The following is a 13,293-nucleotide window of genomic DNA, read 5'->3' as shown; positions in this document are numbered from 1 at the left end:
GGATAGCTCATGGTTGTCTCGCGTGAGTCTGCTGGAAAGGGCTCCAGGTCTGGAGCCAGCACATGAGTTGCATCGTGGTCCTATTGCTCTTTTGTTGTGTAACCTTAGGGGAGATACTTTTCTGAACCTCATTTCTTTTTGATAAAATGAAAACAATAACGTCTACCTCACAGAACTGTTGTGAGATCACGTGAAATATTTTGTAGATGGAAAATACCGTCAGTGGTGAAAAGCCAAACACAACTGCTACTTGGTTTTGGTGAGGGAGGTATCCAAGCAGGAGATGATGTGAACCTCAAGTAAGAAGAGAAATGATGACGTTTGTTTGATCCCAAATCCATTCTCTTATCTACCAGTATTATCTCCTTTTCTTGTTGTTGTTGACATTTGGTATAGTCACTAGTTTCTGTTAAATGCTGCAAAATGGAAATAATATAGAGGAGTAGAGGACCTAAATAGAATTCCCAAAGATTTGGAATTTCTTCCATTTTTCTCTCATTTCCTCTCTTAATGCTGGTGCCTCCTAGAGTTGTGTAAGGCAGAGGCTTTGGCCTAAGATTAGCTGGTTTCAATAGCAAATGAATATACCACTCCTTTACAGGCCCAACAGGGCAAGCATGATCCCACCACAGACCCACTTCTGATTATAGTCACAGTGTTCCAAATGTGACCCAAATTGATATCTCTAACCTGTATAAAGATTGCATCTTATAAACAGTTCATTTAAATGTAATTTGAAACCTTTGGTTAATTCTGTAAATGCCTATCAGGTGCCATGCACTTTACTCGGTTCCAGGAATTCAGTGGTGAGCACATGGTATGTGATTTCATGGAACTTACAGTAGTAGAAAAAAGAGAATGAAATATAGAAAGATGTAACTAGAGACTGTGAGAGCTATGAAGGAAAAGAATATGATGCTATGCTTGACCTAATCCAGGTGGTTAGGGAGACTTTACATGGAGAAGTGGCATTTGAGCAAAGATGTGAAGGATAAGATGGGGCTTCCCAGGTGGCACTAGTGGTAAAGTACCTGCCTGCTAACACAGGAGACTTAAGAGACTTGGCTTCAGTCCCTGGGTGGGGAAGATCCCCTGGAGGAGGGCATGGCAACCCACTCCACTATTCTTGCCTGGGGAATCCGTGGACAGAGGAGTCTGCAGGCTCTAGTCCATAGGGTCCCACAGAGTGGGACATGACTGAAGCAACTTAGCATGCAATCATGCATGAAGGATAAGTTAGAATTAATCATGTGAACAGGAAGAGAAAGCTTTGGGTAGGAGGAAGAGCATGCACAACACTAGACCACACACAGAAGTAACTTTTTACTAATGAACCTCAATAACTTTTTACTTAATGAACTTTCAACCTCTGTGCTGGGTACTGTGCTAAGCACTTTCTTCACACATACTATTTTGTAAATTCCCTATATCACCCTCTGAGAAAGTATTCTTACTCCCATTTTACAGATGGGGAAGCTTGCACAGTTATTAAATCCTAGAGCCAGGATTTTTTTTTTTTTAATATGGCTCCAGCTTTTTTGGCTGTGCTGGGTATTTGTTGTTACATGTGGGGGCTCTCTATTTGCAGTGATTGAGGGTTACTCTCTGTTGCATGGGCTTCTCATTGTGGTGGCTTCTCTTGTTGCAGAGCACAGGCCGTGGAGCACGAGGGTTTCAGTGGTTGTGGCTCACAGGCTCAGTAGTTGTGGCTCGAAGGTTCTAGAGCTTGGGCTCAGTAGTGGTGGTGCGTGGGCTCAGTTACTCCATGGCACGTGGAATCTTCCCTGACCAGGAATGGAACCAGTGTTCCCTGCATTGGTAGGTGGACTTTTTAATCTACTGTACCACCAGGGACGTCCCTAGAGCCAGAGTTGAAATTAGTCTGTCTAACTCCAGACTCCATGCTCTTAACTATCATGCTATATTGCCTGCCTTCTGTTTCTCACCATTCTAGCCTGTACATTATACAGCCGGGAACATAGGTCTGATCTGTGTTTACTCCCCTTTACTTCTTCCTTTCGAAACCTTGATTGTTCCCCATCACCTCCAGGATGACATCTGCATTCCTTAGTGTGATGTCAGTGCCTCACGGGTTAGTGCTGCTCAGCCTCACCATCTGCTACACCTTCCCAAAACTGCACGCCATGGCTCGGATGTAATAAGCTCTCTGTCTTTGCACATGCTGTTCTCCCTGCTAGAATGCTTTTTTTTTAACTTCTCTTTTGGTGAAACCTTACTCATCCTACTCATACTTTAAGTACCCAGCTTCAATACTACTTCCTCGGTAAAGCTTTCCTCATCATGCCTTCCTGAGTTAATCCGTCCCTCACAGGGTTTGTAAAACAGCAGTTCCTCCTGTGTTCCTCTTCTGAAGTCTTTCACCAAAGTGAGAATCCTAGAGGTCTTTACAGCTCGCAACCCACTCCAGTGTTCTTGCCAGGAGAATCCCAGGGACGGGGGAGCCTGGTGTGCTGCCGTCTAGGGGGTCGCACAGAGTTGGACATGCCTGAAGCGACCTAGCAGCAGCAGCACCTTTCCCATACTCCTGTTTCCTAAGATCTTGGAGCCTATTCCACAGTGCTTTTTAAATATACCTTTTTTAAAGTTCCTACTGCCCTTGCCTGAGAGCAGCAGTTTTACTTCTGCTGTATTCTGCCTCTGGACTTAGTGTCCTGCCAGATCCATGCTTTCCAGAGCACGGAACATGTATGCCATTCTCCTGCTCAGAATCCTTCAGTGCCTCACACTGCCCTTCAGTAAGTCACTCCTGGTCTCTACTGTGCTTTCCAGTGCTCTCTCACCTCCGTCCAGCACTACCCAGGGCCTTGTTCTTTGGGCCCATGCTTAGGTGAGTTATAGGTGTGTCTCTTCACAGGACTCTGAGCCCGTCTCATTCATCTGAGCACAGTGTTTCTAGGTTGTTTGTTTCATGTTTATAGTTGACTGTCTCTGATTAAATTTCATTAACTCTAAGAGTAACATATCTTAGGCATTTTGAGGACTTGTATCGTGAATAGCTTTTTTCAAAAGGGGTTTGGTCCTAAAGGGAGATTTCAGTTTTTAGAAAAACTGCTTGTTGGGGATTCTGTACTTCGCAGTGATGCCAGATATATGGAATGTTATTTTGTCGAATGGTGTTTAGTGTCTTTAAAGATGGAGAAAATGATTCCAGCTCTGCCCACTTCATAAGCTGTAGTAGAAACAGTTTGAACAAGAAATTCAAAAGTGCTTTGAATGAATAAAAAGCTGTGCTGATGGGAAAGGTATATAGGATGTAGCTCGGCTGGACTGGAGAGAGCCGGGGATTTAGAAGATGAGTTCTGGTTCTGCAGCCTTGGTGGTTGACCCTGAGGGCAGGTATTGCCTTCTTTTTTTTGAAGCCTAGGGTCCTAGTTATAAAATTGTTAATAAACAACATACTTGCCTTTTAGGGTTCTAAGTTTAGGGGGGTTAATTGAGACGTGAGACGTAGCCTTCTTTAAATCCTTGAGATCTGTTAAAATGTTAGGGTTTTTTAATTGTTTAAATTTTAAAATTTTTTATCATGACCATGTTAGACATCAGATCCATTTATTTTACTTATTAGTAACATATTGACAGATTTGGTTCTTGAGTTATCTGGCACCTCATTCAGAAATCTAATCCCTATTAATATGTTTTTGTTCATTTCTGTCAGTGGTTAAAATCATCCTGGTGTGGTAGAAGAAGTGGATTTGAACCAGACAGACGGAGGTTTCAGTGCTGAGTGAGAGGTGGAGATACGAGAGAGAGAGAGGAAGAAGACGACAGAGAGGATGGGAGAGAGGGAGAGAAGAGAAAAGAGAGAGATGTCCTCTGAGCTTTATGGCTACTTAAAGCCGATTTGAAACAGACCAGATCCTGGGCAGGATTCTGCTCTCCCAGCTCTTGTTCTGAAATCACAAGTTGTCTTGAATTGGCAGTCCTTGCTCAGGCATAAGCAAATAAGCTTTTACAAATAAGCTGTAAAATTTCTCTTGGGCAGAAGATAGGAAATCTTCAGCAGAGCTGTCAATGTATTCCAGTGTTGATCTAAGGGGGACTAGAAGATCATTAAGGGCTCTTTCATCCTCGAGAGTCTGTGATTTGTTGGCCAGGTATAGAAAGCTGTTTTTCTTCTGGGTGTTGAGATCAATGGACTCATAAATTGCACTTTCTCTGTGGCTTTTATTTATGAAACCTTGTAAATGCCAAGTTTGGCTCCTATTACTTTTCACTGTACCCCATGCAAAGTTGGAACTACCAGTTTTTGAGGACCTCCTCCTCTCATCAGGATTAATGAAACACCCTTGAGTGCCTCGCTTTTGGCATGGGACCCAGTAGAGTGACAGACAAAGTGCCTGTTTCTAGTGGACTTGCTGTCTGGGGGAGAAGGAAGCCCTAACTGGTGAGGTTTTTGACCAGGTACTGAGGAAATTCATTTTATTGCAAGATTCTTGTTGTTGAGAATGGTGTCCTGGAGAAAGAATCATGGGAAATTTTTGGAGATACCTTTAGATATGATCTGACCCTCACCTTTTCCTGAGGCCCAAGTTAGGGCAAGTGCCTTGCTTGAAAGCCACAAGTACAGTCTGTGGCTGATGCAGAATTTCCCTCCAGTCACTTCCAACACCAAACCTAGTGTGTTTTCTATCACTGGCAAGGCTGTCTCCAGGAGCTGTAAATCTTCACATTAAAACTGTTCTTTTGTTTCTTTGGCCTTTCTCAGCATCAGTTCTGTGCTTGTGAGCAAACACTGTGCTAGATATGTTGCCTTTAGGGACAGAGCCGTTTGCTCCTCTGTGACAATGAAACAGGGTGAACAGGTTCTTAGGTGTTTTGTAGAAAGACCTCCTTGAGGGAGAAGTGAATAGAGCCTCTTGGATGTCATAATGAATCCTCTCTGGGTTTTGATATGCCCTCTGCTTTTCTCCCCAGGAAGCTCAGGCTTGCCAACACTGCCTCATTACTTAGCCACTACCCTCTGGAGAGGGAGAATGAGGCCTGGTAAATAAGCTCCAGGTCAGGGTTCTGAAATATTGTCCTTCCCTCCAGCTAGTGGTATTTCCTCCATCCTTCTTTCTCCATGGCTTCTCACCCTTTAGATATGTCCAACATCCCTTCTAGGAGAAGACTTCTCTTCTGTGCTTGCTGATTCAGAAGAGTTTTGGCCTTTAATGTTTATAAAGCTCTTGCATCTTCAGAAAAAAACTTTAGTGATTACTTAAATTTTATTTATTTGGCTGCACCAGGTGTTAGCTGTGGCACACGGGATCTTTGATCTTTGTTGTGGCATGAAAACTCTTAGTTGCAGCATGGGGGATCTAGTTCCCTGACAGGGATTGAACCTGGGTCCCCTGCATTGGGAGTGTGGAGTCTTAGCTACTGGACCACCTTTAGGGGTTATCTTGGAAATGGGAACCCTTGAATGTTTTTGATTAAACAGTTGATTTGGGGGAGGAGGTAGACGTGTGAGGCTTCTTTGAGGATGTGCTGCTGCCTTTTTTTTTTAATTCAATGATGGCTTATTCGAGAGCAGCAGAGAATGGTCTAGAGACCAGATAGACAACTCACTATTCAGGTGACCAAGTCACTTAATTTCTGAGCCTCAGATTTTGTCATCTTTAAAAATAAAACCTACCTTAAGACTTCCCTGAGAATTAGATAAAATGACCATGTAAGAGGATGGGACCTGGGCTCAAATTGGGCTCAGATTTTACTTCCAACATTTATTCTTTGTGACCTTCGGCAAGTTATGTAGCCATTCTCAGTTTTCCATTTTGGTAAAATAGGGATAATCATAGTATTTTGGGTTATTGTGTCACTGGGTTATTGTGAGGATTAAACAGAGTAAAGCTAAGAAGTGTTTAGCATAGTGTCTGGCACATACCAAGTGTTCATTAAATGTTAGCTATTAATTACAACAGTAACAGCAACAACAGTAATGATAGTCTTTAGGTATTTATTGTGCTAGGACATCAAGTGGCAGAGGAAGGACTTAGAAGGCATTGCATAGGGTAGTGGATCCATAAGCATTTCTCCTGCCAACATTCCTTGTGGGAGGGCCTGTAGGGACTGAGAGAGAGGCTCTCATTAGGCTTTAGCCTGTAGCTTCCTGTGGTGAAAGCTTCCCTCCCAGGCTGGTAGGCTGAGGTGTGAGGTTCAGAGGGACCTCAGAAGACGGTGTGAAGACTGGCAGGGTGGAGGGTTTGGGTAAGGGCAGTGACTGTGGAAGGTAAGACCTGGGCCGGGTCCCATAGGGCTGTCAATGCCAGGCACATGATTCGTATTAAGAACCATTCATTCCTGAACCATCTCAGGGGAATAGCTCCCTTCCTTTCTTCAGTTTAAACTTGTAAAAATGATAATACACTTAAAAAAATCATAATGTTTATATCTTAAACAAGAATAATAAATACCCAGACACCATATACCACTCACTTCAGGAGATATACCAGATGCCTTGAAAACACCTTGTGCATTCTGCACCCATCCCCAGTGCCTCCAACCTCTACCTGAAGCCTATTTCAGATTCTGTGTTAGGTGTCGTTTTCCTCCCCTCCTTCTCTTTCTTTTAAAAGTGGTTTTACCACTCTTATCGCAATCTTTTGGGGACCGTGAGCAGGGGCTGTGGAATCCAGCAGGAGCCATGGCCTGCTGACTGCCTGGCTAGGCTGGGAGGAGGGGTGGGGAGGTTCTTCTGGTCGGCTGCCCTGGGAGGGGAGGGGAGGGCAGGGCAGGGGAAGGGAGGGGAGTGGCGCTCTGTGGTGGGGGATGGTGGGGGAGGGAGAGGCCGGGAAAACTGGCCCAGCTCCTTGGGCTGTCCTGAGGAGCAGGCCCAGAAGCTTGGCAGCTGTGGTGGAGAGGTTCCAGAGGAGAGTTCAGTGCCTCTGAGGCTGCACAGCTGGAAGCTGTTGTCTTGAGTTTAAAGCCAAGGGAGGGCGGGAGGAGGACTTCTTGTATTCTTTTGAGACTCAGTATCAATCCTTTCGTGTGCTAGGGAGCTTCAGAGCTGACACAGTGCCAGATGTGGCAATGGTGATTTTAGGAGGCCTGCCTCCTATTTTCACCTCAGATCTTTTCTGGAGTATTGATCATGCCAGTCATTAAATTATGTTTGCCTCTTTGCTTTTCTATAAAAGCTTTGGTTTTTGCTTTGCCTTTACTTTTCTGGTGCATCTTTGAATACCAAGAGCGATTGCTAACCACAGACTGCAAGTGATACCATGGGTATAGGATACAGGGTCTGCCCAAGGAGAAGAAGTGGGACCATGGAGGTCTCTGCAGCAATGGGCCTCGTTCTGACCCCTTCCAGAACACCCCCACTACTCAGCACAGTCCTTCTCTGGTGGCCAGAAGGTTGAAAAGGCCAGAAGCCTTCCATCCAGATGTAGTTCAGTGGAACAGATTCAAGGAGCCATAGGTACTATGGGGTATCATAGATGGTTATGCCCTTGAGGAATTTACATTCTAGATGTGAAAACAAGACTTCCCTGCATATATAGTCAAGGCAATACAAATGACAAATGCAGTATGTAGAGACATTTTTCTGATCACCAGTGTAATACATGGTTATTAAAAATAAACTCAAACATAAAAAGAAACCCAGTGTAGAAAGTCCCCTACAATCTAACTCCATCACAAGATACCAGTAGTTGAGGTGTTGATAAAGTAAAATCCATAGAGGCATACTGATGGAAGGAAAGCAAGTATCCTGGCTGGGAACCTAATCTCTTTCAGGGAGAAGCACCCCACTAGCTTCCTTGACAAATGGTGAGCAAACTTCTGCTTGGACATCTTGGTGACAAGGGGCCAAAAATCCATAAGTAGGAATTGACCTTTAAGAACACCCTGTGCCTTACTTGCTAGTCAGTGTGCTGGGTTCCCTGGTGCCTCAGATGGTAAAGAATCCGCAAAGCAGGAGACCTGGGTTCGATCCCTGGGTTGGGAATATCCCCTGGCGGAGGGCATGGCAACCCACTTGCCTGGAGAATCCCCATGGATGGAGGAGCCTGGTGGGCTAGAGTCCATGGGGTTGCAAAGAGTTGGACACGACTGAGCACATGTGCTCTCTGGAGAGTCCTCTGGCGGTACCTTTTGCATAGTAGGTGCTTAATAAATGTGTGTGGTGTAAGTGGAAGTAAGATGAGGGGCTTCCCAGTGATCCATGGGTTTCTCTCGTGGACTCGGTGAGGGTCACTGGTGGGTGGGTGGAAACTGTGGTGGTGTTCTATGAGCATCAGACATCTTTTCTTTTCAGTTGCAAAGAGTCGGACACTACTGAGCGACTAAGCACAAGAAGTGTGTTGGGCATTTTATAGATGTTATTGAATCCTCATCACAATCTTACAAAATAAGTATCTATCCTTGTTTTACAAATAGGAGAGCTGAGACTCAGAGGTTACTTGCCCAGGGGTCACACAGCAGCAAGTGGTGTCAGTGTCCTGCCATTCACAAGCTGTGTGATCTGGGGCAAATTATTTTATCTCTGTGGCTTACTTTACTCACTGTAAAGATGAGTGATAATAGTGTCTACTCTTTGAGGGCAGTTTTTCAGATTAATGAGTTTAACACAATTAACGCACACGAGACCAGCAGAACTTGCACCTTTCTTTCTTCCTTGTTCTATTAATAATGTGATCCCTACATTTCTACACTTGTTTTAATTCTGTATATGGCTTCTCTGTCCTCCCTCCCACCCCTCACACTTTCTTCTTTACAATTCCTCCCTCAGCTTTCAGTCATTCCCTTCCCGTCATCCTGTCCGCACTGTCTCTGTCATTCCCCTTCTTTCCACTCTTACCTTCAACAGCCCCCTCTCCCCCCACCACCACTGCCTGTCTCCTGTCTGTGATGGCAGCCTTCTGACCTGCTTCCCTGCTGCTGCTAGTCTCATTCATTTATATACCAGAATAACTTCTCAAAGTACACTTCTCATCACACCACATCTCTGTGCTAGAAACAAACAATAAAAATAAATATCTAAATCTTTGTTCCATTTCTTGAAGTTCAGAATTTTCCAAATCTTACCCCAATTCTCCCTTCAAGTCTATTCCTCCACTATGTCCACACTTTTCTGCTTTCCTTCTTCCTTCTCTCCATTTCTACGTGGGCAAGTTCTACCTATGTGTTTTAAGATCCAGATTAAAATATCAGTTAGTTTTTAGTCCTTCCCTACCCTCGACTGGTTAGAATTTTTGTCTTTTTTTGTGAAAATTAGCACATGCTGTCTTGAAATATAATTTCAAGTCACATTGCTTATCTGTGGAATTATAACCTACCTTAGTACAGATGCTTGGTGTGATTCTTCTTTGTGTGCTCTCTGGGCTTCACTAGTGGCTCGGAGGGTAAAAAATCTGCCTGCAATGCAGGAGACTCAGCTTTGACCCCTGGGTTGGGAAGATCTTGTGGAGAAGAGAATGGCAACCCACTCCAGTATTCTTGCCTGGAAAATCCCATGGACAGAGAAGCCTGGTGGGCTACACAGTGCATGGGGTCGCAAAGAGTCGGACACGACTGTGCTGTCTAGAGTGTCCTCGGGCAGTACCTTTGCATAGTAGGTGCTTAATAAATGTTTGTGGTGTAAGTGCAGGTAAGATGAGGGGCTTCCCGATGGCCGGTGGGTTTCTCTCGTGATCGGTGAGGGTCATTGTTTGGGGGGTGGAAACTGGTTTTGTTTCATGAGCGTCAGACATCTTTTCTTTTCGGCCCTGGAGGGGAGGCGGGAGCAGACTCTGCCGACGGGTCCCAGTGCCTGTGTCTGCTGAGGGGCTCCTGCCTGCCGCCCGAGGTCCCGAGACTCGGCCCCTCAGCCCCTCCCCACCAGTGCTCGGCGGAACAGGGGATTAGGTTCTGGCAGCACAGCTGGGGTTTTGGCGGCCATTCCGCAGCCGACAATAGCGCGCAGTCACCCGGACAGGACAGCGCAGGCCCGCGCTCCAGGGCCGCCGTGGGCCCGGGCACCTTGGTTTGGGTGGCCGAGGGGGAGGAGCGGGCGCGGCGCGGCAGCCCGGCCTAGCCACGCAGAAGGTACGGGCTGGAGAGGTCCCCTCGGGGAACGCGGCGGCCATGTCCCAGGGCAGGCGGCGCCCGCGGACGGAGGCCGGCGCTTTGTGTGCGAGCGAGCGGCTTGTGTGCTTAGGGACGCGGCCCGCCCCGGAGCCGGCAGGAAGCCGCCCCTTGTTTCCGAGGGCCTGCGTCCCTAGCGCTCTCTAAAGCCTCTGGGTCTTCCTCCCTGCCCTGCTCTCCTCCAGGCAAGGCTGATCTAACCCGCGGGGCAGCCCGCGGCCTACCCTGCAGCGGCTGGCCGGAGATGGACGGGCTGTCACTGCCGTCTTAAGAGCGCGGAGGGGGAGTGTCCGGGGCTATCAGGTTTGTCAGGCAGGCCTCTGTGAGATGCGTTTCGTGTGTTTATGCCACAGTTTGCTTTGGCGCTCGCCACTGTCGCAGTTCAGTACTTTTGTCTGCCGGCTCCTCCCCCCGCCGCCCCCACGCCTCGCGTCCTGGGCTCTTGTTTGCGGCCGGGCTTCGGCAGCTCTCCCTCTCGGGCGCGCCGGGGCCCCCTCCTCCCGGCCCCCGACTGCCGCCCCTCCCCCCCTTGCGGAGAGTGCCCTGCTCCCCGCTCGCGGAAGCTCGCTGCGCCTTTAAAGAAAGCAGACTCCTGGCTGTGACGCACTTCTGGCTGTCAGCCAGGAAGATCGCTCCTGCCAGGCTGACTGAGAAGAAAACCAACAACTTTTCTTTTGTGTGTGGGGGGTTACTTTCCACTAGACCCCCCCCCCTTCCTCCTCTCCTTTCAAGATTTAAATGCTAATGGTGGATTAAAACCTCTAGATCCGTGTGGCTTTGGGAGTCTGGTAAGGCCCCCCTCCCCTTCCCCCCCCTGCACTGAGACTTTTTCTCCCTCACTGTTTCTCTGGGGTTTTGTGTTTGTTCAAACATGGAGGAGGGGGTGCGGTGGACTCTCCCCCCTCACCTCCCTTTCCTGCGCCATCCTTGAAGGGGAGGGAGAGGAGAGGGAGAGCAAATAAACACTCAGAAACAGGCGCTGGGAGCAGAGCTTGCCAACATCCGGGAGTTGGCGCCTTTTAGAGCAAAGGGTCGCTTTCTTTCCCCCTCGCGTAGATGTCAGAGTGTTTTTGTTCTGAGGAAGAAAGCGTGTGCGCCTGCACGTTGAGCTGTAGACAGCTCGGGAGAGCGTCTCTATTCCCGAGTGAGGCCTGGGTGTGTACACAGCGGTGGGGAGTGAAAAAGGTTCATTTTGTCCGCTGGTAGGGACCAGGGGGTGTTGATACAGCAGAGGGGGCAGGTGCTGATGAGCTGCTGGAGTGGGTGGGTGGGTGTGTGTAGTGTCGGGCTGTAGGCCCCAGATCTGGTTCTTGATTGCAGCCCTTGTGCCACATCTTTCCGATCTGGACCCTACAGAGCATAGCGGGAAGGGCAGATACCAGTAAACCACTCTGAAGAAACCAGGGAAACCTTGGTTCCCCTTGCAGTCCTTCGGGAGTTCCTCACCGGGACACTGGGCCAAATTCTAGGCTACCCAGAGGGGCTGGTCTGTGTGCAGAGGGGGAGGCCTGAGTCCAGAGTGAGCCCCTTCGACGGCTGGGGAGTACAGCCAGCACCACTGGTTTGCCCTGACCTCAGGAGTGCAGAGAAACTCTTTGGACTTGGACAAGACCTGTTCAGAACTCCTCAGGGGCTGAAGAGGACTGTGTTTTCCCCTCATTGGCTTCTCTTAGAGCTGCTGGTTCTTGGGCCTTTTACCTCCTCCTAGCCAGGGCTGCACCAGCAGGATATTTCCTATCCTGTTCTTTATGACCCGTGAGCCAGTGGTGACATGAATTGGCCTTTGCTGGGCCACTCTGGAGTAACCCAGCAGATGAGGTCTGGGTGCTTGCCTGAGTGTGCCTCCTCTCCTGTTAAGAGAGAGGAATACCCTCAAGATTAGGGTGTTCACTCTGGATGTGGGGGTATCCTTTTAGAAAGACATATGGAGGTCACAAGCAGGCAGGCTGTCTAGGTAAGTAGTGGTAAATCTTGCCATTGAGCATGGGCACAGAGTTGGGACAACCATTTCTCTCATGAGTTGTGGGCCTTTGGAACCCACGGTAGAAAAGCAGTGGGTCACACAGCTGGAACCTTTGAGGTTAGGGTTTGTGTGGGCTTTGGGTCCCAAAAGTCTGGGAATGGGAGATGGCACCTAAAAGAATGAAGATTCAGGAGAGGCAAGGGCCCCTGTTCTGAGTGATCAGTACAGTTCTGCAGCTTTCTGAGACCACAGGGCACTTTGGTGTTATGGTGTTCATGAGGGCACTCAGTGGCTAAGAAGTGGTCTCAGAAGGAGCTGGCACCCAATTTGGGGGGCGGGGTGAGGAGACTAGTGCGGCCACAACTCAAAACTCTGGCCTTTGGCCTGTACTTGGTCAGTGCTTAAAACTGAAGCTTTTCCAGAACAGACCCCAGAGCTCAGCAACCTGACCCTCCAGTCCTGGTCCTTCCATCAGAGCAGGTGGTTTGCATTAGCTTCATTTCAGCCCTGGTAGGAAACAGGACTAGGTTTTAACTCTTTGAGACCCAGAGAGGGTACAGGCCACGTCCCTGCGTATCTCTTGAGTGTCAAGTTCTTGTCCTTATTTATCTTCTCTGGAGACAGAGGGGTTACCTTAAATGTGGGGGTTGATCCTGACACGGGGGAGTTACATTATGTCAGTTGTGAAAATGTCAAGAGGATACAAGACCTTTGGTTTATAAGGCAGCTGCTTTTGTCTCTTGGTTCCTTCTTGAGCCCAGGGCAAAGAGAGAGTGCCTTCTGTGCTGAGGGCACTTCTTTTCAAAGAAAGGGATAGGTTGGAATTCTGAAGTTGTCCACAGAGGGCCTGCATCTCAAGATTTTTATTTGTTAGTTTGTTGATTGAGGGTTTGCGGGGTGGGTTGGGGGTGAGTTGCCTGATTGAATTGAGGGTGAATCTTAGCAGACCTTTCTGTGAAATGGTTCTAGGCTGCAATCGCGGGGATCTGTTTTTCCATCACCATCACCCAGTCTTCTGGGTGGGGCCTGCCTCAGATTTCAGGGGGAGGGTGTGGAGGATGGTGCTCTGGCTGGGAGCCCTAGGGTTCCAAGCCAAGGTCTGCTTAAAGTTGTAGTCCCATTGCCGAGGTCTAGCTGTGCCATTGGCTTCAGTCATTCATTACCCAAGGTGAGTGAACGACTGAGCTGCGTAAAGGCTCTCAGCCCAGTGTCCTGTCTCTGAGAAAGTGCCCCTCTGTGGGATTTGACCTGATAAGGTCTTTCCG

At 48.0% G+C, this 13,293-nt stretch overlaps 1 protein-coding gene across 12 annotated transcripts in view; it reads left to right on the top strand.

Annotated features, from left to right (window-relative positions):
- Nucleotides 1-13,293, top strand: part of NUMA1 (nuclear mitotic apparatus protein 1) — a 69,479-nt gene that overhangs the window by 23,179 nt on the left and 33,007 nt on the right. For 2 of the 12 annotated variants that reach the window (XM_040258728.1, XM_040258716.1), the window contains exon 1: nucleotides 10,667-10,853. The exons of 4 other annotated variants lie outside the window; for them this stretch is intronic. The gene's annotated coding sequence lies outside the window, so the exon portion shown is untranslated. Of the gene's footprint in view, nucleotides 1-7,737; nucleotides 7,820-9,778; nucleotides 10,027-10,347; nucleotides 10,369-10,665; nucleotides 10,854-11,999; nucleotides 12,020-13,293 lie in introns of those variants that run through there. 6 more of the 12 variants (XM_040258718.1, XM_040258720.1, XM_040258722.1 and 3 more) reach the window with 6 other exon arrangements.

The sequence above is a fragment of the Oryx dammah genome, unplaced genomic scaffold, assembly GCF_014754425.2.
Source record: "Oryx dammah isolate SB20612 unplaced genomic scaffold, SCBI_Odam_1.1 HiC_scaffold_17, whole genome shotgun sequence".
In the NCBI taxonomy this organism is placed as follows: Eukaryota; Metazoa; Chordata; class Mammalia; order Artiodactyla; family Bovidae; genus Oryx; species Oryx dammah.
Note: the sequence above shows the minus strand (reverse complement) of the source record. Positions and strands in the feature narration are given on the sequence as shown.